The following is a 27,292-nucleotide window of genomic DNA, read 5'->3' on the forward strand; positions in this document are numbered from 1 at the left end:
TTATAAGGAATTTTGATTTCTTTGTTCATACTTGGGATTTACTCACACTCATAAATTGAGATTCTGATAGATTTGTAGTACTATTTATACTTTTTTCAGAAATTTTTTTAATAAAGTTTTTTTTTTGGTAGAACTGTTTGAAGTAACTCTAGAGCAAAAGAGGAAAATGTTAGAAATAATGGAAGTCAGATAAGAAGTGGACGATTTCCACACTATTTTTGGAGATGAATTAGCTCTAACTTGAATTAGCTTTTCCTTGTGCAAGTTATTTAGCCAGTTTGGGACTTTTATGCACAATAAAATGGAAGATGGAGGGGGCAGTGTGAGGGTGTGGGGCCTCGCAATGTAGATAACTTTAAAGATAGATCCTTTCCAGCTTTTTAATTCTATATTATGCTAACTACCAATTATTGGTATATGTAGTGTGTTTTTTTTTTAAGTAGGATTTTGATTATTTTTTCCTTAGTTCAAATTTTTTGGCCTCAGTTGGGCTACATATGAGACAATTGTATTTTCATAATAAAATTTAGAGCATAAAAGAGTTGAATAGTTTTAAGCTTCAAAATGCACAGGTGCTTTATTCCTATGCTTTTTCTGAGTGACAGATTTCCAAACTTGGTAGGGTCTAGCCTACTTAACTTCAACCTTTAAAAATTGTCTTCTTTAGTAGTTTATTTTTATATAAGATCTTTCTGTTCATTTCTTAAGGTTCTGTGTGGGTTCCCTATTGATTCTTCATTTTCTGACTAGATCATGGCTAGACACCAATGACTAGATAATCTCTTGTCAGGCATCGGAGGTAGGATGGACGTAGTGGAATGAGCATGGGGTTTGAGCTAGAAAACCTTGATGTCACATCCTAGCTTGGTATGACCTTTGGCAAGTGATATGATTCCTTGGGACTTCAGTTTCTTCTGCAAAATGAGAAAGTTGAAATAACAGAACTGCTCCCTGTTTTAAATTTATATTCCTATGCATTGTCTTACTAATTCTGCGCAGTCACCAAAGTGCCAGTTTTGAGATTTTGGGCTCCTATTTCCAATACATGAATTAGAAGCTTGGACTCTAGCATCCTGGTAGCAAAAATAATTGCAATGGGAAAAAATAGCGCGAGGTCAGATGAGAATTATCTGATTGATAATTATGTCCACTTAGGCAAGTTAGTTAATTTACATTTCATGTTTTTAAAGATGTCAGAATTTTTGGCTTAACTTTCTTAATGCCATTTATCTAAAATAAGCAGCTCATCATCCAGAATTTGCAAAATCATGCCAGTGCATCAGCTGTAACCTAGGTTTAACTGCTTTACCTGTCCACAGATTCAAGTTTTAAGTTACTAGTTATTGCTCCAGTGTTAACCCTTGTTTTGCTACCTGTAGATCTTCCCCGTCTGCCATCTGTCCCTTGTGTAAAATCATTAAAATTCCCTTGTGCTGTTTATGTAAACAAAACCTGTATATGATCACTGAAACTGATATTCAAGGTTCACTGTGTTGTGGGTGTAGTTAGTAATAAACTTCCATTTTCTTCTATATTTGTAAAATTGACTGTTGTTGGCTGCAGCACAATAATAGGTTCTTAGAGAGTTGAGCATTATTGGAAGCCATATGGACAAGTCTTTGAAAGTCTTATTTCCTCTGTGGGATATAAGAAAAAGGACTAATCTGAGCAGTTTCACTCAGAGCGATTGTGGTCCCAACATTTGTTTTTAAGTAGTCGTTAAAACTTGGAAATCATTCTCACATAAAGACAACAAATATATGTTAGGTTCTAATTTTAGTTCATAAAAGGCTATTTAGTTTTTGACCTTAATGAAGTATAGTAATAATAATTGCATTGGAGGAGGGAGGAAAAAGACTATTCCTTTTTTCTTTGACCTCAAGGCTGACCCTAAAAATTTTGCAATCCATATATATTCCATTGGTATCCTATCACTGGTTTTCTTTCTTCTTCCCTTACCAGATGTCTACCCTAAATTTCTTGCTTACACTTGCCTGTCTCTCCTAGTGGTCCATATTCCTAAATTATCTCTATTCCCTTTCCCCTGGCCCCACCCCAAGTCAATTTCAGTTCATAGAGTATTCTTCAAACCTCTTGTGCAGAGGTATCAGTCATTACTATTAATCCATTTGATCTCAGCACACTTAAGGAAATCATTCAGTGCTATCTTACAGGCTTGGATTTTATAGATTTAAGTATTTGTTATTTGTAATATTTGGTCTAATCTATTGCTTGTTTCTTCTTCATCGCAGGAGTTTTATAAATGTTTTTATAAATGTTTGTAGGAGGATTGATAGTCTCTTTGATGGTATTTGCATTTCAAACCAAGTGAATTTCTGATCCATATATTGCCTGAAATTTAAATGAAGTGGTAGGGGAAAAAAGCCAAAGTAAATTTCTCTTGGGTAGGCTATCTTGACCTGGATTCTGAACCGGAGATTCTCTTAAGCTATTCCTTTTCAAGCTGCTTTCCTTCCCATGGAAACTTTGAGATCCTCTAAAATGTTCCAAGGTAATTTTTCCCCCCTCCTCCCACAAAGATTGGACTTTTGGCAAGGTTGGTTCTAGAAGAGAAATGAGAAGTTGAATTTCTTGCAGTAGAGAAGAACTCCCAGCCAGAAATCAGGAAAACCACAGTTCCAATTCTGGCTTGAGATATTAATGGCTGATCCTAAGTCCCATAACCTCTGATTGCCTCAGTTGCTTCATTTGTAAAATGGCATAATAAGAGTATTTGCATCCTAGAGTTATTGTGAGGATGAAGTAAGATAATTGTAAATTGCTTAGCACAGTGCCTGGCACATAGTAAATGCCATGTGAATATTAGCTATTATTATATATGGTTACAACAAGTAGAGTAATATAACTTTGTTATTTTCTCCTTTAAATCTTCATAATAGATAAGATTAACATAGAATTCCTCTTTTAAGTCAGATAAGATACTATGTGCAAAGATTTAAAAAAAAAAAAAAAAAAGCCTGAGATTAATACAGCATATATGCTTTTGAGTTTTTCCAGTGGGGACGTTATAGCTTTGCATTGTTCTTTCTTCACCTTCTTTGGTAATTCTAAAGAAATACATTTTTATTCGGTTACTGGCCAGGATATGTTTGAGCTCAGTGTGGATGTTCACAGTGCAAAACTAACTGACTTAAATGGGAGTGAAACCCATGACTTTTAGGTCATTACTACTGTTCCACGTTAAACAGATGAGTAAACTAATTAAGGTACTACCCATGACATTAATTTCACAGTTTCAAAATACATAAGCCTAAGTGAAGACTTTTGTATATTGATGTTTTATTATGTTTTTATCAGTAATAGTATGAGAATCTTCCTGCATCTTGGAAATTTTTTCTTAATTATTAGATAGTACCCCTAAATCCTCACCTGTAATTCTTGAAGAAATGCTCTCTGTGAAATTATTCCTTTAATTCTTCCCTCCTATCCTTCAGAATTAAATGAGAAATCTCTCAGTGATAGTGGATCTTAGATAGCTTAGGAAAATTTAAGTGAGTCACCATAGAATAGCGGAAAGAACATTGGGTTTGAAGTTACAGATATTCTCTGCTACCTAATACCTATGTGACCTTAGACAAATCACACCTTCTTAGAGTTCAGTTTTTTTCCCTGTAAATTGGGGGATGGGGAAAGATTGGACTCTAGATCCTCTCTTCCAGATCTAAATTCTTTGAGGTAATTATTAGAAGTTAAACCAGTAGTCTCTTTCATTAAACTATAAACTTCTTCATTTGTTTGTTTTCTTAGAAGTATTTACATTATCAAAGTGGACTTCAGTTAATCCATTTTATTACAGGGAAAGGTTTTGAGGACCCTTAGTCATATAAGCTAGTTCCCACCAAATAGGTATAAAAGTGGGTTGTGCCTACAAGTTATTCATGTGAACCTACCACTTCAAACTATTGAAGGACTTTGTCAAAAGTAGCATTAAATTAAAACATAAATGTTTCTCTAAATAATAATGAATGTAAAGACAAGTATTGTCACTAAATAGGGGAGAAAGGACATCTAGATTGGGCAGTTGTTTGGTGCTGCTTCCTGTGTGTGTATGTGTGTGTGTGTATGTTCAATTCAATTGGACAGTGCCTTATTCCAAGAAAACCTACTGCTGCTGATTTTATTGATTTGTTTCAGGCTGTAATATACTCTGCTATTATTCTTTAATACTTCAAAACACTTGTGATTTCATTGGTGTGGATATTGCATCTACATGTGAAATCCCGTGGTCCTCATGTAGATGACAGCTTTTTTTTATCCTTATGAGTTGTTATGGTTGAAAAGAAAATAGAATGGCAAACTGACTGATGTTTAGATTATTCTCCTGTTCAGCCAAACAACAAGACCTTACTGTAGGTATATTTGAAGACTACCAGAGTCTGCATTTTAATATAGCTTTCAAAGGCTTAGAATCATTTCCTTTACCATAATGAATTTATTGGTTAGATAATTTTAGAAGACATTTTGTAATTCTCTAGAAATATAGCTTACTTGAATCATCTTACCAAATCAGAATTTTTGAAGTTGATAAGTTGTGAACCTTCAAACCTCATTCTTTTTCTGATGCTGTAAACTAATCACTTATGAAGAGAATGACAATTTAAATTGTTATTTGTGGACAAAATGGAATCTTCTTCCTTCCCTCCCTTTCCTTCACCTCCCCAATATGCCTTAATATAGGGATTAACAAACTACGGCCTGTGAGCTTTGGGGCCACTGCCTATTTTTATAATGCCTGGCCCTTAATAAGAATGAATTTTACATTTTAAAATACAATAAAAGTTTATTTTAAGGCTTAAAATGACTAAAAAACTTAGCTAGAGAATATTTTCATTAATAATTTAGTCAGTGGCCATTAGATTGGTGGAAGAAGAGAAAAGGGGAGAAGAGATAGGGAGGACATAACAACTCAAAAAGGCAATATGCTAATAGTCGTTTTGATTTTTTTTTTTTGGTGAAGGGTATAGCCACACTTGATGCATCGGAATATATATAATCATCAAGGAGAATTAAATACTCATCACTGTTTAGCATAGTATCTAGATGGCAAGTAATCCAATATAGGTTAAACGTGCAATTCCACAGTTATTGTGTTACACAAGAAAAATCAGATCAAAAAGGAAAAAAATATGAGAAAGAAAACAAAAAGCAAGCAAACAACAACAAAAAGAGCGAAAAATACAATGTTGTGATCCATACTCAGTTCTGACAGGTCCTCTCTCTGAGTGAAGATGGCTCTTTTCATCACAAGATCATTGGAGGTGGCCTGAATCATCTCATTGTTGAAATCTTATTGCTTATTGCTAAAAGCTTATTGCTGTATCATGTTCTCTTGGTTCTCCTCACTGCATCTAGCATCAGTTCATGTAGGTCTCTTCAGACCTCTCTGTCTTCATCCTGCTGGTCATTTCTTATAGAACAGTAATATTCCATAACATTCATATACCAAAATTTATTCAGCTATTCTCCAACTGATGGACATCCACTCATTTTCCAGTTCCTTGCCACTATGAAAAGGGCTGCTGCAAATATTTTTGCACACATGAGTCCTTTTTATTCCTTCAAGAGCTCTTTGGGATACAGGCCTAGGAGAAACATTGCTGGATCAAGGGGTATGCACAGTTTTATAGCACTTTAGGCATAGTTCAAAATTGTTCTCCAGAATGGCTGGATCAGTTCATAACTCCACCAACAATGTATTAGTGTCCTAGTTTTCCCACATTCCCTCCATCATTATCATTTTCTGTCATATTAGCCAATCTGAGAGGGTATATAAATTATAATTGTCTTTTTGATGGTCTGGAGGTCCTCATGTTTTTAGTGCAACAAAGAAGTGACCTGTGACGTGGTTTTTAAAAAACTTTATGCATAATTATGTCAATTTCTTTCTTTGGGGACATTCTGTGAGCCAACATTTCTTTTAGCTGAATTTCCTTTTTAGGTTCTGGCTTCGTTTAAAAAAAAATTCATCACTTGATAGCCAACTGTTTAGTTTTGAGTCTTTTTGTACTTAGTCTGTTGATGAATATGTTTAAAGTCTTTCCAACTCTTAATAACCTGCCAGAACTAGCACCTTACAGAAAGTCTCCTAAAATCAAGAGTCGTATTTATGCCAAGAGGAAGCATTGGACCAAACATTTTGTGGAGAAACAGAATATTTTCTTAATTAAAATAAGGATAAAAAGAATGAAAACTACTTGTTTATAGAATAAGTTTACTAGTCTACCCATATGGTCCAGTACTGTAGTTTCCTGTTTCTAAGTAGTGCTCTGGTGGAACTACCAACATTGATAGTAGCATTCATGTTGGGAGCTCCCACAAAGTAGCATTTATGTAGTGCCAGACTAGCTGCTTTGGCAGGGTGTGTGAAATGAAGCAAGCTGAGTGGGGTTTGAGATAAAATTAGCTCTGTGCTAAGAAGATTCTGCATGGTATGCATGAAATTAATAAGATTGGTTTTAAAACAAGAACCAATCTCTTCTCTTATTTATGTCTTTTAAAAATGCCTCTACTTGGCCAGGAATAAAAATCAATACCAAGCACAAATTTAAAAGTAATTCTTCAAGATGATTTTGCTTGATTATCCTGTCAAGTCATTATCTTTATCTTCTTCACCTGTCCTTGCAGCAAAACACTTGTAGGATTGACCACAATGGTTATTGATGTTTCTTCAAAGTCAATATTTCTGTAATCTTCTAGTAAACAAGAGGATACTAGTTTGGTCATTAAAATCAATAATAGCTAAAATCCTTAGGTTTTATTTTCTTTTTAATAAGGGAACTAGGCAAAATTATCTTGCTGTTTTGATAATTTACTATTAATTAGAAGGGAATAATCCTTGTTACCTTAGTTTGAAGTTCAGGGGTCTTTTCTGGGGGTCCTTGATAGAAGAGAAGAATTTCAAAATTCTCCTCTGAGGAGGAAATTTTTTTCAGGCATGGAGGCCTTAGAATGTATGACCAGATATTGAATAAAAAATACATAGAACTACTAATAGAATATATGCCTAGTATAAAGTAGGTAGTGGATCTTACTTATGTTTTCATATAAAGGTAACTATTTTACCCTGTAAGTAATGGAGAATCACTTGGGAGTTTTTCAGCAGGGAAGTAACATTTGGAATTTTTGGAAATAATATGTAGGATGAAATAGAGAAGAAAGACTTGGAGGAAGAAATTGAATGTGGACTAGTGTAGTGATACTTAGAAGTTGTGGGGATTAACATCAAGGGATAGCCATAATTTTTATAAATATTTTGATGTGATCATTGGCATGATATGACCATTAATAACAAAATTCTGTTCAAAATCAACATATGTTACCATATTATCATCATTCTGAACCCTTTGTAGGTCTGCTCTGATTGAAAAATAACACAATACTTATTATAGTACTTATTACTGCTGTACCATTCTGAAATCCTCTTATTAAAGTAGTCCAGCTGTTGGCCAGTGATGCAAAGTAGATAATCAGTTGTGTTCCACTACAGAGTGTGGGTTCTAGTCACGTCAACTCCCTGATAGATTGATAAGTTTACATTTCAGTTTGTAATATCTTTTTTTTATAGAACCTGCTTCTTCCTGTAATATTGTTTAATTTAATATTGTGTTTTCCCAAAAAACAAGATAGATGAAGAATACCTATTTATAGAGGCTATGCAAATTACAATGCTGGTTCTGTATGATATTTCTAAGGAAAAACAACTATTGAATACCTACTTTTCAAAAGGTCACTGGTATTTAAGATTTCTAAAGCATGATATATTTGGGAAGGAGAAGAGTTATTTTCTTTAAAAACATTCTTTGCAAAAAAAAAAAAATCAAAAGAAAACAACTTAAGATCATCACAAATTGTGATCAAAATATAGTAAAAATATAATAAAAGACTGAATTTTTTCATTTTCATTTAAAGTAACTTGACTCTGAATCTATAAATTAACTCAATTCTAGAAGACTTTTGTAAATTCAATAATACAGTAATTCTTCATTCACATTTTGTACCTTAATTTGTTTATCCATTACTCAGTAAATAGATTTCTACTTTGTTTCCAGTTTTTGGTTATTACAAAAAATTGTTTTTATAAATATTTTTGTGTGTATCTAACCTTTCTTTTAGTTGTTGACTTCTTTGGGGCTTATATCTAGGAAAAGAAAATGCAAGTCAAAGTGGAGAAAAATATACATTTGTATATTTGCTTTCTGGAATGGTCTGGAATGGTTAAGAATTGATTTTACATTTTTCTTATTATTAGTGATTTGGAGCATTCTTTTATATAATTAGTAAAAATGTTCAATTTTTCATTAGACATTTTCTTTGATCCCTTTATACTATTGGGGGATGTTTTTGGTCTTATGTACTTCTATTAAATACCTATTTATCTTGGATGGTAGGCCCTTATCAAAGTTATTAGAATGATTTTCCCTCATATGATCCCTTCCCTTCTTACTCAATGTAGTAATAGTTTTCTTCATTCAAAAGCCTTTTAATTTCAAGTTATTGAAATTATTTTATCTTTTACATTCAACTTTGTTTAAGAATTTATCCGTGACCTCTTTTGAAAGATTCCTGTTTTGACTCTTTATCTAATTTTTATTATGGTGATACTTAATATTCAAGTTGAAAATCAATTCATTGTGTGAGGGAATATAACATAAAATGTTGGATTGTACCTAGCCTCTGCCAAATTGCTTTTTTGTTTTCTCAGTAATTATTATGGAAAAAGTTGTTTCCTGGGTAATATAAAATTTAAATTTATCAAATATTGAGTAAGTGAATTCACTAATTTTGATTTTTCTTTGTCTTTTCCATTAATCTATTTTGTTGTTGTTGTTTTAACAAAGTGCTCTTATCTCTTTTCCTAATGTACCCCCTTATTTCTTTTGATAATATATATCATTTGTTTCTCCAAATGAATTTCTTAATCTCTAGATTACTTAGGCAGTATTGTTGATCATGGCATAAACCATGAACGCTGACTATTCTTCCAGTTATTTAAGATGTTTATTTCTTTAAGAGTATCTTTTACTTATATTTGTATAGTCTTTGGATGCACTTTGGCAGAGCCACCTAAGTCTGACCATGTTAAAACTTCCTCACCCTCAAATTATGTTCTTCCTACCCCTCCCTCACAAAGCTCTCCCGCAGCTTCCCAATCCCCAGTGGTCTTCCAGTACTCTTCCTCCTTATGGCACCAGCTCCACTGACTGCTCTACCAGTAAGACCTTCTATCTCTTAGCTCTGGGCATTTTTCTCTGGCTATCCCCCAAGCCAGGAATGCTTTCTTTTCTCATTGTTCCTTCCCTGGCTTTTCTGATTTCATTCAGATGCCAGCTAAATTCTGCTTTGTACAAGTACTTTTCTCTTCAATCTGTTGGTCATTTTATTCTATTTTGTTTTCATGGAGTTGTTTGCATGTTTTTTTTTCCCCATTAAGTTGTGAATTCCTCAATTATAGGAATCTCCTTTTGCCTTTTTTAACCTTATATTCCTACTGCTTAACACAATTCCTGAATTCATTGAATGACTCTGATATGTAATACATTTTCTAATTATTTTGAATGAGAATTTCCTTTCTATTACTCCTTTTTTGATTTTGATTCACTATTCAAACAAGCTTTTTAATTTTGTAGACTTATTTTGTAACCTGTTACTTTGAAGGACTTATTTTTCTCAGTTTTCCTAAAATTGTCTAAGTAAATCAATAGATTATCAGCAAATATGAAAAGAAAAAATCAAATATGCTGTGAATTGCTTTCTTTAGCCTTGCTATTATGGTCAGCATTTCCAAAACAATATCAATAACAGCTGAAAAAAGAGAAATTGTTCTTTTATCCCTGAAAAGGGGTAAAAATGTCTTTTGGTTTTAGATACATAATAAATCTTGGATTTTGTTGGAGACTTTTGGATCATTTATTGGTATAATTGTGTGGTTTAGAATGTTTTTGTTTTTAATATAAATAATTATGTTAATTGTTTTCCCAGAGTAGAACCATATGGGTATAAATTCAACTTGATCATAGTGAATTTTTTTTTTTTTTGTATAAGTTGAAGTAGTCTTTTTGCCAAGATTTTATTTAAAATTTTTGAGTTCAATAATATTATTCTTTAATACTTTTCTTTGCTTTATTTTCCTAGAGTTTAGGTAGTCAGACTATATTTGTCTCATAAATGGAATTAAGTAAAATGACTTCTTAATTCTTGACAATTTGTAGCATAGGTATTAATTATTTTTTAAAAGTTGGATAGAAATCTCTTATTTATTTATTTATTTAATAGCCTTTTATTTACAGGTTATATGCATGGGTAACTTTACAGCATTAACAATTGCCAAACCTCTTGTTCCAATTTTTCACCTCCTCCCCCAGATGGCAGGATGACCAGTAGATGTTAAATATTGGATAGAAATCTCATGTGAATTCATTGGGGTCAGAGCATTTCTTTGGTAGTTCTCACAGGGCTCTTTTCTCTTCTGCCACATTATTTCACTTGGTAATGTCGTTAGTTCCCTTGGATACAATTGCCATTTCTGTGTTGGTGCTTCTTAAGCCAATGCTACAACTCTGACTTTTCTGTGAACCTCCAGACTAGCATCTCTTGCTGTCTATTAGACATGTTCAGCTGGTAGTCCTATTGGCGTATTCAACTGAAATCCAAAGTAGAATGCATTGTTTTTCTTCCAACCTTCCCTTCTTCCTAACTTATTGAGCATATCACCATCTTCTTCATCAAGGAGAGGGAAAGCAAAAAGCATTTATGTAGTGCCTGCTACATGCTAGTTACTGTGCTAACGACTGTGTCATCCCCATTTTAGAATTAAAGAAACTCAAACAGAGGTCAAGTGTCTTGACTGAGCTCATTCAACTAATAAGTGTTTGAGATAAGATTTGTATTTTATGCACTAAGCCTTGGGGGATACCCGTAGATGTCATATAATGGTTCTCTGGGAGCAGGTTTCTCAGGGAGGTTTTCTGGAGGCAGCCTTAGTTTCAGTTCCAAGTAATAATCACCTCAAATGCAGCCAGGAGTTAAAATCCAATCTTTTTATTGTCTCTTCCAAAATAGCCCAGTTAGCTTTCTTTGGTTCCGAGAGCTCTCATTGCCAGTCTTTTGCCTCTGCCAGCTTCTGCCTCTAGCTCAATTCCGACTCCTGGCAATCTTCCGAACTGACTGACTAAATCTTTTTCAACTGACTGAGCTCAGCTCTTTTTATGCTTTTTAGAGGTGTAAACTCAAAGGTTTATTACTCCTCTGAGAGTGGGATTATGGGAGGTATAAATTCACAAAGTTAACTCCCATATGTGTGAGCTCTAATGTGTAAACACAAGCATTGTTTCTATCAATTCCATTGAGTTAACACTAGGATTCTAACACATAGATAATGCTGTGGCACCTTTAAAATAATATATTAAATTTATATTCCCTTTTTTAATGGAAAGTTCATTTTTGTATGTTTCAAGTATAGATATTTAATTGACTTAAGATCACTTAAAAGGATTACATGATCTTGAATGAATCTTATTTTTCTATAGGCAAACCATCTAGTATGATTTCATACCTCATTCCATATTGAGCATATTTAAGAATTTAATTAATAAGAAGTGCTACTGTGTAAAATGTAATAGTAAGGGACAAGTCCTTTCCTTGACAGTTTCCAGTAGGGAAGTTGGAAAAAGATAAGGGAATAATGACAGTAGTAACTGTAATAGAAAAGAGAAGGACATTAGGAGAGCACAGTGCTGCATGAAGGGACTGAAGAGAGATCACATGTGGCTGTGGGCATTAATAAAGACTTCACGAAAGAAATGGCATTTGAGTTCAGTCTTGAAGAATGAATTAGGTAATCAACAGGTGAAGATAACCAGGAAGGACACTTATTCTGACTATATGAGCAAAGGATGTATTCATAAAGAATTCTATGTTCTTGGAGTATAGAGTATAGTGGCAATTCCCCCTCTTTGGCTTATTAACATTTTAGATTTTCTTTGGATGTATTATGAGTTGTCAATATCATTTTTGCTATCCTACTAAATACTAAGTAGTATTAAAACAGCTTTTGAACACAGAGAATAATTTAGTTAAGAAACTTAACTAAATTAAGAAACTATTCTTTAAAAAAATATATATATAGTGCCGAATCAGATTTTGATATTAATTTCATAAGGCAGTGTTTTGTTTTTCTTAAAATCTTATACTAAATGAGAAGCATGGTAGCTAACTATTTCAAATTTTTTTTTAACTACCATGGTGAAAACTATAGGAAGTAATATCTATAATAAGGGTTTGAGTATTCTTTTATAGTAACTTTCATGTTGTAAGGTATTAGATACAGAAACATGAACTTCATAGATCTGTTCAGAATGTTTTAAAAATAGACTGTTTCCTAAAGGAAATGAAAGTTGGAGATGAGAAAATCCTGGAATGCCCTTTAGGTTTCATATATTTCTGTGATTTACATTTCTCTCAATTATAGGAAGAAGTCTATTATGATAATTATTTTATAATCTAACACTTAAAGACTTCCTCTTCCATAGTTTCCAGTATGCAGCTAATTACTGTATTCTGAAAGAGAAATTTGTCATTTATCAAATAATCAATTTTTTTCAATTTTGTGTCATCTGCAAAACTAACCAATTTACTCTTAGCTGTCATCTGAATCAGTGATAAAATGTTACATAGGAAAAGGGCTTGTGATACACGATTTGATACTACATAGCTAGCTCCAAATTTAATCAAAACTCTTTGTTTAAAGCCTTTCAACAGATGCAATTTGTCCACATTGTGTTTCTCTCTTTATCATGAGCACATGGTAGTTTCTGGCAATTAGTGTTCTGTTTTATTGTACTTTTGGGTTATTTGTAGGTTTCTAGAAGTCTAGAATTTTGTTGGAAATCAAAATTAAGCTTATCGGTCCAGAATTTTTGGAATCTTCCATTTTTCCTATGGCAAATTAGAATAGTTGCTTATCCCTAATATTTTGAGAAAAAATGATTTGGGGTTTTTTTTCCCCCCTAAACTCCCTTAATTTTTTTTTTTCCTAATCATTACCAGGTTCCTTTTCTATCTGTAGACTTCAATATTTTTAGTATAATCTATATACTTGAATTCTTTATCCTTAAATTTTTAAAATTCCACTTGAGCATAGTAGCAAGCCTTGGCCAAATGTAGTCTTCCAGTCTTAATGAGAAAATTTCTATCCCTTGTCTGGAATCCATGATTCTAGTATCAAAAGCCAGAGTCTAGTAAACTAATTCCTTTCCTTTTCTATTCACATTCTTCAGCTAGAATAAGGGTTCTTACGCTGGAGCACACTTCCTGAGGTATGATGAGTTTTTAAACTCTAGAATGTATTTCCTTATATTTGGAATAGGCATTAAGGAGGGTACAACTTCTATGTATGCATATGTATAGTGAAATCTAGAATATGTTTTCTTTCATGTTGAATAGCTGATATCAGAAAGCTACTAAAAGACGGGGGTACAGGGAGTGAAAGATGGAGAACAAGAATTAAAAATGGGATTCATGCCAGAGTCCTACAGTTTTCTACTTAGCACATCCAAGTTGCAGATTTTCATAGGCTTTCTCACTTGTTTCCACATAAATCAGAATAAATAAGCAGACATCAAATAAGACTGTATGTTGATAATGTTTTACATATATGTTCTGGTAGTTAACTTTATTAGCCCTGCGTTCAGTTTTTGTAAAAAATAGAAATGCATTCTGGTTTGGTTTAGACCAGCTCAACTGCTTATGCAGGTAGTTCCTGAAAAGAATATTTTAAAAACTGTGTTGCTTTAAGAGATTTCTACTTACTCTGCACTTCTTATAGTATTTCTAAATGAAAAGACAAATTTCCTCAAAACAATTTTTCTAGGGAAAATTGTGGCTCTTTATAGTCTAGTTTTCATGTTTTAACTTTTTATTTGTTAACTGGAACAAATGTTCATTTTGTGACTTTGGCAAATTTACTCCCAAAGCCCCCCTCCCTCTCTCTCTCCTTCTCTCTCTTTCTCTCTCTCTCTCTCCCTCCCTCTCTCTCTCCTTTCCTCCCTCCCTTTCTCCTTCCCTCTCTCTCTCCCCCTTTTTTTTTTTTTTTGTTTTGTCCTTTCAAGCCCAGAGCTGCCACTTATCTATGGAAAATAGTCCTGGCTGGGAGTAGCAAAGCTCTGACCAATCCTAAGTTTTTTCTGCTGCTTTCTTTTTTGATGTGTATTCCCGCCCTCCCCCTCCCCCCCTCTCCATTCTTCCTTTGTTTCATTTACTTCTCACAGGCGAAGTCTATTTTCTTTAATCCTCCTGTGTCATAGTTTCTGGTTATCTTACCAACCATTTGCTTAATTCCCTTAGCAATTTTTCTCTTTGCTAGCTGCTTTACAAACTGCCTCAAAAAAATGAAAGAGTAACTTTCTTTATTGTGAAACAACATTTCTGAACAGAATTTTACATGAAAATTAAGTCATTTTCCTTACAAACAGTGACAAAAATAACAATCTGAATGAAGTTGCTAAAATATCTGCTATTTCTAAAAAATAAAGGAGAATAGAAGTGAAATAATTTTCCTTGCTTAGGTCAAACTTCAAGTTTCTATAAATAGAAGTATGGTTATAGAAACCAAAAACTTGTTAGGTTGGATAAATTATAGATTTATATTGAATTCAAAAGTTTGTTAACTTTCTTTGTCTTTGAACCTTCAGTTTATACTGCACTTTAGTATTGGCTTGAAATTTCTAGTGAATTAATCAGAAATAGATTCTTTGTGATCTGGGTACAGTTTTCCTTGTACAGAACTAAAGAGTTACTGAGAAATTTATGTTTGAAATTCTTCCTTTTCTAGATTTTTTTTAATATGATCAGATTCTTCTGTCATTTTCATAAAATAATTTGTGAGTTATCCTATTTGAATGAATAAATGGAAAAGCATTTATTAAGTATCTGTGTACTTAACCTCTTATACTGAGGATACAGATAGGAAAAGCGCAATCTCTGCCCTCAAGAAGCTGACCTAGTTATGAACAGTTTTGCTGATAAGTCCCAATAGTTCCTACTTGACTCTTACTAACAACTAAATTATAAAATTCTATCTAACAGTAATTCTAGCCAAAAAAAAAAAAAAAAGTCTTTTAAAAAAGATCAGCTACCCATTTGTGAAGTTTTCTACCTTAGTAGAAAAACATAAGAGCAAATATTGAAGTTCACACTAATGGTTTTTGGATTATCATTAACACTGATGACAAGTCCCCCTTCTGTACCTCTTCATCCGATTTCCTTTACAGATACTCAGCTCTAGTATTCATCCAGCCTTTGGCACTGACTTCTGAAATTATCTCGTGGGAGTAGTGGGAAAGCAGAAGCTTCTACCTATCCTCAAGCCTTGGGTTTTGGTACTGATTTGTTTTGTCAGAGCTCATCAAGGAGGTAGTGCCTATTGATGCTTCATAGATAGCACTATGGGATGAGTTTACAATTTGTTTTCTTCTGTGTTTTTGGAAACTTCCCTGCCTGTCCCTTTTTATGATAGTGTAAAAGGAAAGTGTGCTGCACTGTGTGAATGTTTTGGGGAGGGGGAAATATTTATTTCATGGGAACAGACTTCCCAAGGAGGTGACTGGAGAGGACCTGAGATTCATGCAAATGGATACAAATGCATTTTCTCAAAGGCAAATAAATACAGTAATAATTTACTCTGAGCGGTAAATTGTAGGCATCAAATCTGTAAGGTATAGGGCATGTGTATCTGTGTGTGTGTGTCCCTTCCTTTTCTTATTCCCTCCACATATATTGCACGTATAACTTCATGTCTATCATTGACATAATCTGTATTGAGAGATAAGTGAATAATTTATGGCTATGAATATTATTTCAAATACTTTATCCTTTAAGTGATCTTCTATTCATATATCTCTGTACAGATTACGTCCTTCCAGTTTATATATTCTTTAAAGGCAAGAATTATTATTATTATTTTTTTGTTCTGAGATTGTGGTGCTTAAGACATTTCAAAAATGTTGGTAAAATTGGATGGAACTGAAGATATGATTGGTGCATCATGGATCATTTCTTTTTAGCTATGTGCTTTCTTCTAGCAATGACTTCTAGTAGAGATTCTCAAAGAAAACCCAGAAATATAGACATTTTGCTTTTGAAATATTGCTGTAGTGAGGAAAATTCCTTCAGTTTTCCTTGTTGCTTTTTTTTTAATTGTTTTGCCCTCTTATTTATTGCCCTGTACTTAAGTAGAGTTACTCTGACCAACATAATTTTGCATCAGGGTTATTAATATATTATTAGTAAACTCTACTGTAATCTCAAAATTTAACTTAACTCTAATGTCACTTGGTCAGTTGTGTATGTATAATACTGCTCCTAAGGAGCCAGCGGCCCCCACCTTGACTATTGTTTCAACTGATCTCATGTTCCCCCTGAATCAATTAAGTGTAGAGAAAGTGTGGCTGTATTATGGTTCCTATTACTCTGAAGTGGTGATCACTTATCTTTTTGGAGTTGTTATAGTTTCCCACAGAATATTAGGGTTCACATGAATCTTAGAGCAACTAGGCTAATTGGATCATTTTACAGAAGTGGAAACTGAGGCCCAGAAAGATGAGGGAACTTTCCTTGAGGCCACACTAAATTAGTGACCACATCAGACATAGAAGCCAGGGTTCCTGTTTGCTGGGATAGTTGTTATGCTGTATCATGTTTCTCTGTTTCTGCTTTCATATAATCTTTTAGAGAGAAAAGAGAACTTTTTTTTTTCCAAATTAAATTGAATTAAAGTCTATTTTGTTTTAGACATTTTCTGAAAAATTTTATCCCATGTTTTGGGCTAATGAGAAACACTATAGGACATTATAAAACCAGTCCTACAACTCATTTTCAAAAATAATCAGTTATTTTCATACCTATCTTGGTTAAACACCAACAATTTATAAAAGGGATGTAGTTCTTTGTCAAAAGTCCAAATGATCAAGTACACATAGGAAGGTTTTCATGTTTTTTACTTAGGCCTTACACATTCTATAATGGTGTATTATTGATCATGGTGAAGTCAATTTAATGTCTTCATCTGAATATTCTGGTATCCTAAACGAAAACAAACTTCTTGTGTTAGGCCTTGATTGAAAACTTTCTGCTTCTCAGAGAGAAATCCAAATCTTGAATTATGGCAAAAGTTACCCCTTCCAATTTTTTTTTTTTTTTTTTTTAGTGTATGTAGAGAATGACCTAATGGCAATAAAAGAAAAATCCACATTTTTTCACCTAACATTAAACTCTGAATGAACCGGATAATAATAGAGTACAAACTGTTAAGTCCCATGTATTTTCAAGTGTCAAACCACCAATATCTAAGAAAATTAATCACTTAACAAAATAGCCTCCCTCTGAACATTAATGACCATGTTAACTGGGAAGTAAGAAGTAGTCAGATGATGCTGGGCTAAAAGAATGTAAGTTGACTTCTATAGCTTTGAGAGGATTTTCTTGTGTTTCTAACCATCGGTCATCCTCTTTAATATTCTTGTTGACCGTGTAATGATCTCGCCCCATCTCACTTCAGCCACACATTAGCTTGACCAGAGTTTGGCTCAGACTCACGGGGTAGGACCGGATCTCGGAGATCAGGCTGACTGTACATCTCCTCAGCAACTAGCCTGATGAGTAGTTGTCTCTAGGCAGGGAGCACCCCCTCCCTGAAGAGCCGCTCATTTGGCCCTCGGCAGCGCTTCCTTAAAAGTTGGCTTCCTAAAATGTGGTTTCTGATGGGATTAAAATGGGATCTGATTTGGGAAAAGTACCTCAAGAGTAAGCAGTGACTAGTGATAGGTCTTAGGCCTCTCTGAATGCTGCCCCAATTAAATTGCCTTTCTCTGACTACCATAGTCCACCATGCTCCTAATCTCTCATCTTTTTCAAGGGAATCATGATCCAGGAGGGTAACATTTTGAATCCAACTATAAGATTTTATATTTGTTTGTGTTAAACCTAATCTGTTGAATTTTGGCCAGTATTTTAGCATGTTGTCTCTGCCTTCATCCAAGAAATTGATGAAGAAGGTTAAGTGACTAACTGTCCTGTTGTCTAGCCTGGATTGCTTCACTTTTATGTAGCACTTTTGAAGTTCATTAAAGTTGTTTACACACACAAACACACACATCATTTGAACCTATTACACCTTTGTGAAGGAGGTGCTATTATTTTCATTTCACAGTTCTTCTAAAATGGATAATTGGCCATAAATATCATATTGCTCCTTTTCTTAAAAATCTTTATTAGCTCCTTGTTGCTACTTAAGTTTAAATTCCTTTGCCTGACATTCAAAGCCCTACCTAATCTTGCACCAAACTCTGTAGCCTTTGCTTGTTTTCTATTAGCAATGGACACCTTTCTCCATGCTTTTGTTCATTATCAGTGATTAAGATGATCCCACTTTCTTGCCTGAAGAATTCCTACCTATTTTTTAAGGTCCAAGGCAAATAGCACTTCTGTGAGGCCTTCCCTGAACATAAAGGTACAGTCTCCTCATAATAGTTAACAGGGTATTTCCCTAATATATCTACATCTGTTGTGGTTATTTGTAGACAGGAAATAAGGAATGTTTTATTCTGTGTCTAATTAAATATAAATTCTCAGTTCTACAATTCTTCCTGCCATTGAAAAGTCTGAGGGCTGAGAAGAAATCCTGAGGAAAAGCATTGTGTGATTATTATGGCTTGCCGTGAAACCTTGGGGATGTCTTCTGTGCCCTATACAGCCTTTTGGATTTTGCTGAATATTACTCAAAATACAGATTTACTAATGGTTTTTAAACAAGTGAAGCATTGGTTACAAAATTATAGTGATGGCAGCCACAACAATAATCCTGGTGACAAAAGAAATTGGGTCACTGCCCCTTTAAAGAGAAACTGCCCTTCTGAAGAACTGGTAGAACTGTGGCAGAGCATCTTCCAGAAGGTCCCTGGGCCGCCTGGAGCGTCAGTTGGGACTGGATGTGAACAAGTGAGAGACGGAGGAGGAAAGCCCTTCTTCCTGTGTGATTCATGTCCTGTTACCCTTTCCTGTAGCTTAGCGGGGCGGTTGCCATTGATCATAGCAATCATGGAGTCCATGGTGGATATTTAGATTTAATCAGCTGGTCTGCTAAGGAATTGTTATATGATTGCCCTAGAATACTTTTTATTACTGTTGGAAAGCCGTTTGTTTCAAAGTCTCACTTTGAATGAAATAACTATTAGCCATAGATTTTTTTTTTCCATCCTCTAAAATGTATTATCTCAAAAACAATTTTTCTTTCCCTCAAGTAACAAGCGAAGGAATTGTTATAAGTAGGTGCTTTTGAGATCATCTTGGGAGGACAATATTTTTTATTTTGCTTCAGACATTTTTTAATAAGTTGGCTTTGTTAGATTCCTTAACTGAACCAACTAACAATTGACTTGAAAATAAATGTTTCAGAATTTCTTATTGAAAATGTACAAAAGAGAATATTGGTTTCATAAATTAAGCACTTAGTTTATAATTTAATTGAAGCATATATTTAGAAACAGGTACTTCTAAATTTAGTTTTAAAGCATCAGTTGTGTGTTTTAGGTCTTTTGGAATATTTTAAGTTTCATAAATGCTTGTTGATATAGGAAATCACTAGGCAATACAGATCATAGGTGTGTTTTAATCCTAGAAAAGCACTTGTTTCAAATAAATTTGTATTTTGTATAATAAGGGACAATAATAGTCCTGCCATAGTAAATTGAGTACTCAAGGCATTTGATTTAATGTTTATGGTCCCATATTAGAAATATAAATTCATTTAAGTTCAAACTTTAAATGTTTTTACAAGTGAGATATACTAATCACAAGTTTTGTGTTAATGCTGTGAAAGGAATTTTATAACCTGTATATGAAAGAAAATGAACAAAAGAATTCTAGAAAAATGAATTCTTAAATTAGTTTGTAATTTCTCTAAATTCATAAGTCCTTACAGTTTTGAGAGTTTTTTTTTTTTCTTATTTTGCAATTATATGAGAAAGGAAGTATATAATTCAATCCCAGCAGACAGGAAAGTGTTTAAGAATTTTTTTTTTTAAGAGATTGAAATTTTTACATAAAACTATTCACTTTGAAGCACAATTCCAAAAACTTCTGCATTTTCTTAGTAAAAAGAAAAAAAGCAGTATTCCTGGTAATACAATTTTTATTTTTGATGACTTATACTTTTTGTTGTTGTTGTTGAAATACAGAGCATGTTAATTGGCTCTTAAAAAATGTGACAGGTGAAAGTATTATAGAGTCCAGTCTAAACAACTGGCTATTATAGTGGGATTTGGCTGTAATTTATGAATGGTGGTATATATCAAAATGTTATGGCAGCAGTATGCTATTTTTAGAGCAGTATTTACCTTTAGAAATTCCCTGTTAATGATGTTATTGAGGGTAGGAAAATGGTATTTTTTTTTTTCATAATGGAAGACTAATATGGCAAGGCTAATTTCTTAGTAGTTCAAAATAACATTTAGATTTTAATAGTTTATAATCGGGTTTTTTTGGTTCAAGACAGTATAAAATAGATCTTGTTATTAAGTACAATTACATGCATGCTTGCTGATGACTTAAGAAAATATATGGAGGACTTTTGAAAAACTCAAATCTTTTTTTAGGACAACTCTGTGCTAAAATGATGAAAAACTTTAGCTGCTAAATAAATGAAACTAAAGAATTAAGACATGATACAGCATTTCGAACAATGTCTGATGACTTGAGGAACAATCTTCCTTGAATATTTGTGTGATAACAAGTGCTGAAAGAGATGCCCATGGTCTGCTTCACCTAACGTCTGATTTCTAGGCCAGCATTTATTAAGTGCCTATTCCAAGCCTAGACAGTGGGACTCATTTGAACCCTCAGTGTAATAGAATTATTTTGTGACATACAAGGGGAAATGTTGTTGGCTTGGAGAAATTGGAAGGCTTCATGAAATAGGTGTCATTGGATTGGGTTTTTAAAAGATGTGTAGAAATTTGGCAGGTAAAGGAGGATTTGGGGTAGGGGTAGTGCATTCAGTCATGGCAAAAGCAATGATAGGAGAGGAGAGGGCAGTTTGGATCATGGAAAGGTGCCTAATTTAAAGTTGTAAAAGTGTAAAGTTCATGGTGGGAAGAAATTAAAATAAGCCTGAGAAAGTAGAGTGGTACGGGATTTATTTTTATCCATGGTGCTAGATTGTGGTGTCTACCTCAGACACGTGCTAGTTAGGGGATGCTGGGTCAGTCTCCTGGGCAAGGTTATGAAGAGACCAAGTCCTTGGGGCACTGGCTGGCGCTGAAGGGCCTGGCCCGTCTTGTCATCCTGGCTCTTCTGTGCTTCCTTATGCCATGAAGACCCAACTTAAAGAAGGAACCTCTGCTTAGTGAGTAGATAAGAGCTGAAGAAGGGGTCTGGAAGGGTGGAAAGGAGTCTGAGAAGGGACAAGCTAGAGAGGAAAAGTACAAGAGGTGGGCCAGGGAGCAAAAGGTAGGAGAGGTCCAAGGATGTGAAGTGTAGCTGCCTTGGACAGGGAAAGGAGAGGGCCATCTTGGGAGAGTGTTCCTGATGTTGTATAAAGAGGTGACACTTCAGGCCTGAAGTCATAAAGACCCGAGTTCAAACGCAGCCTCCTGCACCTCCTGGCTGTCCGTCCTTGGGCACGTCCTGGCCACGTAACCTCAGCTGCACGACGGGGATTACAGTAGCACGTGCACCTCAGGGTTGTAAGTACTGAGCATGATGCCCACGGCAGGGACATGTAAATGCTACATTTGTCGTTACTCACTTTCTCACACGGCGTCCCCAGTCACAGGTATTTGCTTTGGTGTGATGTAGCAAGAGGTGTTTGAGTCAGAAGAAACCTGTATTCAAACCTTACTTGTATTTCTCTCTGATTAGACAAATCCCTTGACTTTTCTGAGGTTCAATTTCTTTATCTGTAAAATGAGGTTACTCTATACTACTAAGCTCACAGGATTGTTATTCAGACAGAAGTGAAGTGCTTTGCAAACCTCAGAAGCGCCATGAGCATGTCACCTGTTACTGTTGAAATGCTTCATTGATGGAGACCTCTTTAGGTGGAACAGTCCCATTACTGGTAGAACAGACTTTCTACCAACGTGTACTAGTCTTCTCAGGTTTCTCTAGTTATTTTGTTGCCATTAAAATATTTGTTCCAGAATGGGACAAACTATTCCACATGTGGTCTCATCAGTGCAAAATGCAGTCAGTTATTTCCTCCCCTAACATTTTGTTAATGCAGACTAAAAAAAAAAAAACTGCAATGGATTTTTAAAAAGTAGCTATATGACACTATTGGTTCATATTATTTGTTTTTGTTTTTGTTTTTGTTTTTTTTGCAGAATTTTTGTTGTTTTTTAATCATGTTTTAACTCTCCATGATCCCATTTGAAGTTTTCTTGGCAAAGGAAAATGTATAAGCCAGATTTGAACCAAACAAGACTAGTGTTCCTGCCTCCAGGCCTGGCACTTTGTCCCCAGGCCACTTTGCTCCTCTTTACATCTACAATTGATTCTTTTGAAAAATCTTAAGTATAGGAGTTTGCATTTATCTAATTTCATAAAGATTTCAGGTTATCGTTTCAAAATTTGTTTAAAGCAATCAATATTTTTTCCTTGTCTCTTTAATATGCTTACTGTGTCAGAAATGTTACTTCATTATTTAGTAAATACTATAAAAGAGGATACAGTATCCCTAAAGTTAACTCTTCATATCTTGATGATTGCTACATTTCTTTTTCCTAATCCATTTCTTTCATAGTTTATTCTGTTGTTTCTTTAACAATTCTTAGGCAACTTTTAGGTGAAGATGTGTAGTATTCACAATGGGTGCCTCTGGTAGCCGATGACTAGTGAATTGTGGCTTATTCTGGGATACCTTTCATCTATAATCTTGCAGGACACTGAGATGGTTAATGGAGTTGATCTTGTAACTCATGCACTGACCACTTATGAAATGGTTAACTCTACTTGATTGTAAACTTTTTCTTGGACTCCACGCTAATACAGAGCTTGATATGTTGTAGTGGATCCTAAAGGTGAAAAAAAATAGCATTATATATTTAAATACTTTTTAAAATCACAATGAAATATTTTATTCTTTTAATTCAATTTAAAATTCTCTCTTTTTGCCAGTTTTGTCTTTTTTTTTTTTTACTTTGACCCTTGTTTTCTTACTAATGATGTCATTCTTTTGTTTGTTTGTTTTTGCTGAGGCAATTGGGGTTAAATGACTTGCCCAGGGTCACACAGCTAGGAAGTGTTAAGTGTCTGAGGCCAGATTTGGACTCAGGTCCTCCTGACTTCAGGGCTGGTGCTTGATCCATTGCACCACCTAGATGCCCCCATAATGGTATCATTCTTAAATAAAGGTCATTTAAGCTTTGACCAAGTGAGATTTTGAGGAAAAATAGTGCCACTAAAAAAATTACACTTTGTTGATTTGGTCACTGGTTTAAATACTTTATTTTATTCTGTATCCCATACACCTGAAAAGTGTTTTGTTTTTTGTTTTTTTTTTGCTGCTAAGGCAGTTTGGGTTAAGTGACTTGCCCAGGATCACACAGCTAGGAAGTGTTAAATGTTCTGAGACCAGATTTGAACTCAGGTCCTCCTGACTTTAGGCTTAGTGCTCTATCCACTGCACCATCTAGCTGCCTTTAGTCTTTGAACTCCCCTTCAGATGTTCTTTTTAGTTCGTCTACACATTCCTCAGAAACCTGACAAAAAACAGTGAAGTCTTGTGTGTGTATATATATATATATATATATATATATATATATATATATATATATATATATATAGGTTCATGGCACTGTGCCAGCAATCTAACTTAAAGCTTGCTCTCTTATTAATACTGGGTAATTAATTTGGAGGACAGACTTCATGAATGGTTCTGGGACTGACTTCTGTGTTTTACTACTTGGCATCTAGTACACTGATTCAGAAAATGCAGTCTTTTTTTTTAATAATAGCTTTTTATTTTCAAAATACATGCAAAGATAGTTTTCAACATTTACCCTCGCAAAACCTTGTGTTCCAAATTTTTCTCCTTCCCTTTCCTCCATGCCCTTCCCCTAGACAGCACGTATATAGGTTAAACATGTGTAATTCTTCTCTACATATTCCACAATTACCATGTTGTGCAAGAAAAATTAGATCAAAAAGGAAAAAAAAAATAAGAAAACAAAAAGCAAACATAAATCAACAGTGATTCACATTCGGTGTCCACAGTTCTCTCTCTTGGCACAGATGGATCTTTCTATCACAAGACTATTAGAACTGGCCTGAATCAGCTCATTGTTGTGAAAAGAGCCATGACTGTCAGAACTGATCATCACATAATCTTGTTGTGTATAATGTTCTCCTTGTTCTGCTCACTTCATTCAGTATCAATTCATGTTTAAGTCTTTTCAGGCTTTTCTGAAATCTGCTTGCTCATCATTTCTTATATGAATGTTATTTACGTAACTTATTCAGCCATTTTCTAACTGATGGACATCCACTGACTTTGCAGTTTCTGGCCACTACAAACAGGGCTGCCACAAACATTTTTGCACATGTGGGTCCCCTTTAAGATCTCTCTGGGATACAGGCCCAGTAGAAACACTACTGGATCAAAGAGTATACACAGTTTGATGACTCTCTGCATATAGTTCTAAATTGCTCTCCAGAATGACTGGATCAGTTCACAACTCCACCAACAATATATTAGTGTCCCACAATTTTCCCACAATCCCATCAGCATTTTTTATTTATCATTTCCTGTCATCTTAACTAATCTGAGAGGTGTGTAGGTGTATAGTGGTACCTCATTGTTGTCTTTGTATTTCTTTGATCAGTAGTGATTAGAGCATTTTTTTCACATGACTAGAAATGGTTTTAATTTCTTCATCTGAAAATTGTTCATATCCTTTGACCATTTATCAATTGGAGAATGGAGTCCGTTCTCTATATAATTAATGAGACCTTTATCAGAACCTTTAGATGTAAACATTTTCCTCCAGTTTTCTGCTTCCCTTCTAATCTTGGCTGCATTATAATTGTGTTTGTACAAAACCGTTTTAATTTAATATAATCAAAATTACTCATTTTCCTTTTATACTGTACTCCAGTTCTTCTTTGGCCACAAATTTCCTTTCTTCTGCACAGATCTGAGAGGTAGACTATCCTTTGTTCTTTCTAATTTGTTTATAGCACTCTTTTATGTCTAAATCATGAACCCATTTCAACTTTATTTTGATATGGAGTGTTAAATATTGGTCAATGCCTAGTTTCTGCCATACTATTTTCTAATTTCCCCAGCTATTTTTGTCACATAGTGAGTTCTTATCCCAGAAGCTGGGGTCTTTGGGTTTATCAGACACTAAGACTACTATGTTACTTTTTAAGGAAAACTGCATTTATTTCTATGTGCTCTAGTGTTTTTAATAGGTATGAGTGTTGGATTTTGTCAGATGTTTTTTCCATATCTATTGAGATAATCATGTGATTCTTGTTGTTTTGGTTATTAATATAGTCAGTTATGCTAATAGTTAGAAAATGCTGTTTTAAAGTGAGTAGGCTCTTAGCATTTCACTAGCTTAGTATGGTACCTGGCACTTTGCAGAGATTAATAAGTCCTTGATTGGTAAGTAAAAACTTAGGAAGCAGTATAGAATCTTGAGAAGAAAGAGGATTATAGGGAAAGACGAGGCCAATTTAATGGAGTTGCAATGTTTCTTTTTTGTTGTCGTTTTGTTTTTGTTTTTGTATTGAGCTTGTGATTTAATTGGCCATAGGAAACTCTCTGTACCATTAAAGATCAACACCAACTCATCAGCTTATATTCTCAGAAATGCTTGAGCCATTAAGAAATTATTTGTCTAAAGCTCAGACAATCCAGGTCTGAGGAAGGCTTGAACTCGGCTCTTCACTCAGCATAGTCCACACTCCATCTACTCTTCTAGGTGCCATGAATATTCTCAATCTGTGGTCTTGAGGCAGTCCATGATCTCATTTCAGAGTTTAGGTATTTGTTAAATTCCTTCTTTCTCAATTTTTTGTTAATCTTTTCATTGATTATTCGCATTTTTGAAATGATGATGTTACACTTAATTGTAATGATAACTCCAGACCCTATTGTTTAATCCTATCATCACTTCAGACTCAAGTTCAAACTAAAATTTCCCATGTTGGCCCCCAGACCTACCTGTCTCTTCAACTTTTGTGTTTGTCACTGAAATTCCACTCCCCCCCCCCCCCACACACACACACACACTTCGGTTCTAAGTCCAGACTCATTTTGGGACTATATCCCCCATCTTCCGTCTCACGTCCAGTCCCATCTTTAGACTTTTCTTGCTGCCAGGCCCTCCTTTCTTGTGGAAGAGGCTACTGAAATCACCTCTGTTTTATTTTCTCATTGCCACCTGAATCTTCTGCCCAATGCATTGCTCTGATAATAACATTTTTTTCTACTCAGAAACCTTTATCTTCTTACTGCTTACAGGATAAACTCCTGATCCTAACATTTGAGAGCTTTCACCTTCTCATTCCCCTGTGCTTTGTCAGCCTTATCTATTCCCATCCCCCTCCACACACATACTCTATTTTCTAGCTGATCTGGATTGTTCTGTTCTCTGTTCTCATCTTACCCTCTCCCTTCTATGACTTTGCCTGTGTTGCCTCCTATACATAGAGTGAACTCCATACCCTGTATTTTCCCCTTCCTTTAATTGGTCAGGTAGAGTCCATTATTTTCAGGACCCCAAATAGATAGTGCTTCCTCAGAAAAGTCTGTCTCAGGTGAAAGTTAAATATCCCTTTTCTAATTTCTCATTAAAATTTGTCCATAGTGAGTCCTCTTGTGAGGACATATTGACAAATATTTATGGATTGATTAATCACACTCTTCTTAAGTTACTTGTGTACATTATTTTTTCCACTAGTTATCAGCAACTTGAGAACTTTGTCATGTCACAAAAAATCTCAAGAATTGAATCCCAACTAATCCAACCTATAATTCCCTCTATAACATATTTGAGAAGAGATTATCTATCCTTGGTTTTTTCCCCCTAAGATTTTTTTCCTAATTTCTTTTAATAACAGGTGGTTAGATGCAAAGTATTCTTAATGAAATCTAGACAATGAGCCTCACTCAGAATATACTTTTAATCCTCATTTAAAAAAAAATCTTACAAATTAAAACAAAAACCAGTTGTAAAAAAAGAGAAACTGAATGAAGCAACAAAAACAGGAT

General features: G+C 34.4%; 1 protein-coding gene and 1 long non-coding RNA gene across 2 annotated transcripts in view; one reads left to right on the forward strand and one right to left on the reverse strand.

Annotated features, from left to right (window-relative positions):
- TSC22D1 (TSC22 domain family member 1) overlaps positions 1-27,292 on the forward strand; it is a 147,711-nt gene that overhangs the window by 78,926 nt on the left and 41,493 nt on the right.
- The window catches only part of LOC116422252, a 44,583-nt gene continuing 40,155 nt past the window's right edge, over positions 22,865-27,292 (reverse strand). Inside the window, exon 5 of the long non-coding RNA XR_004232811.1 lies at positions 22,865-23,084. This is a non-coding gene — a long non-coding RNA (uncharacterized LOC116422252). The remainder of the gene's footprint in view (positions 23,085-27,292) is intronic.

This window comes from Sarcophilus harrisii, chromosome 3 (assembly GCF_902635505.1).
Source record: "Sarcophilus harrisii chromosome 3, mSarHar1.11, whole genome shotgun sequence".
Classification (NCBI taxonomy): Eukaryota; Metazoa; Chordata; class Mammalia; order Dasyuromorphia; family Dasyuridae; genus Sarcophilus; species Sarcophilus harrisii.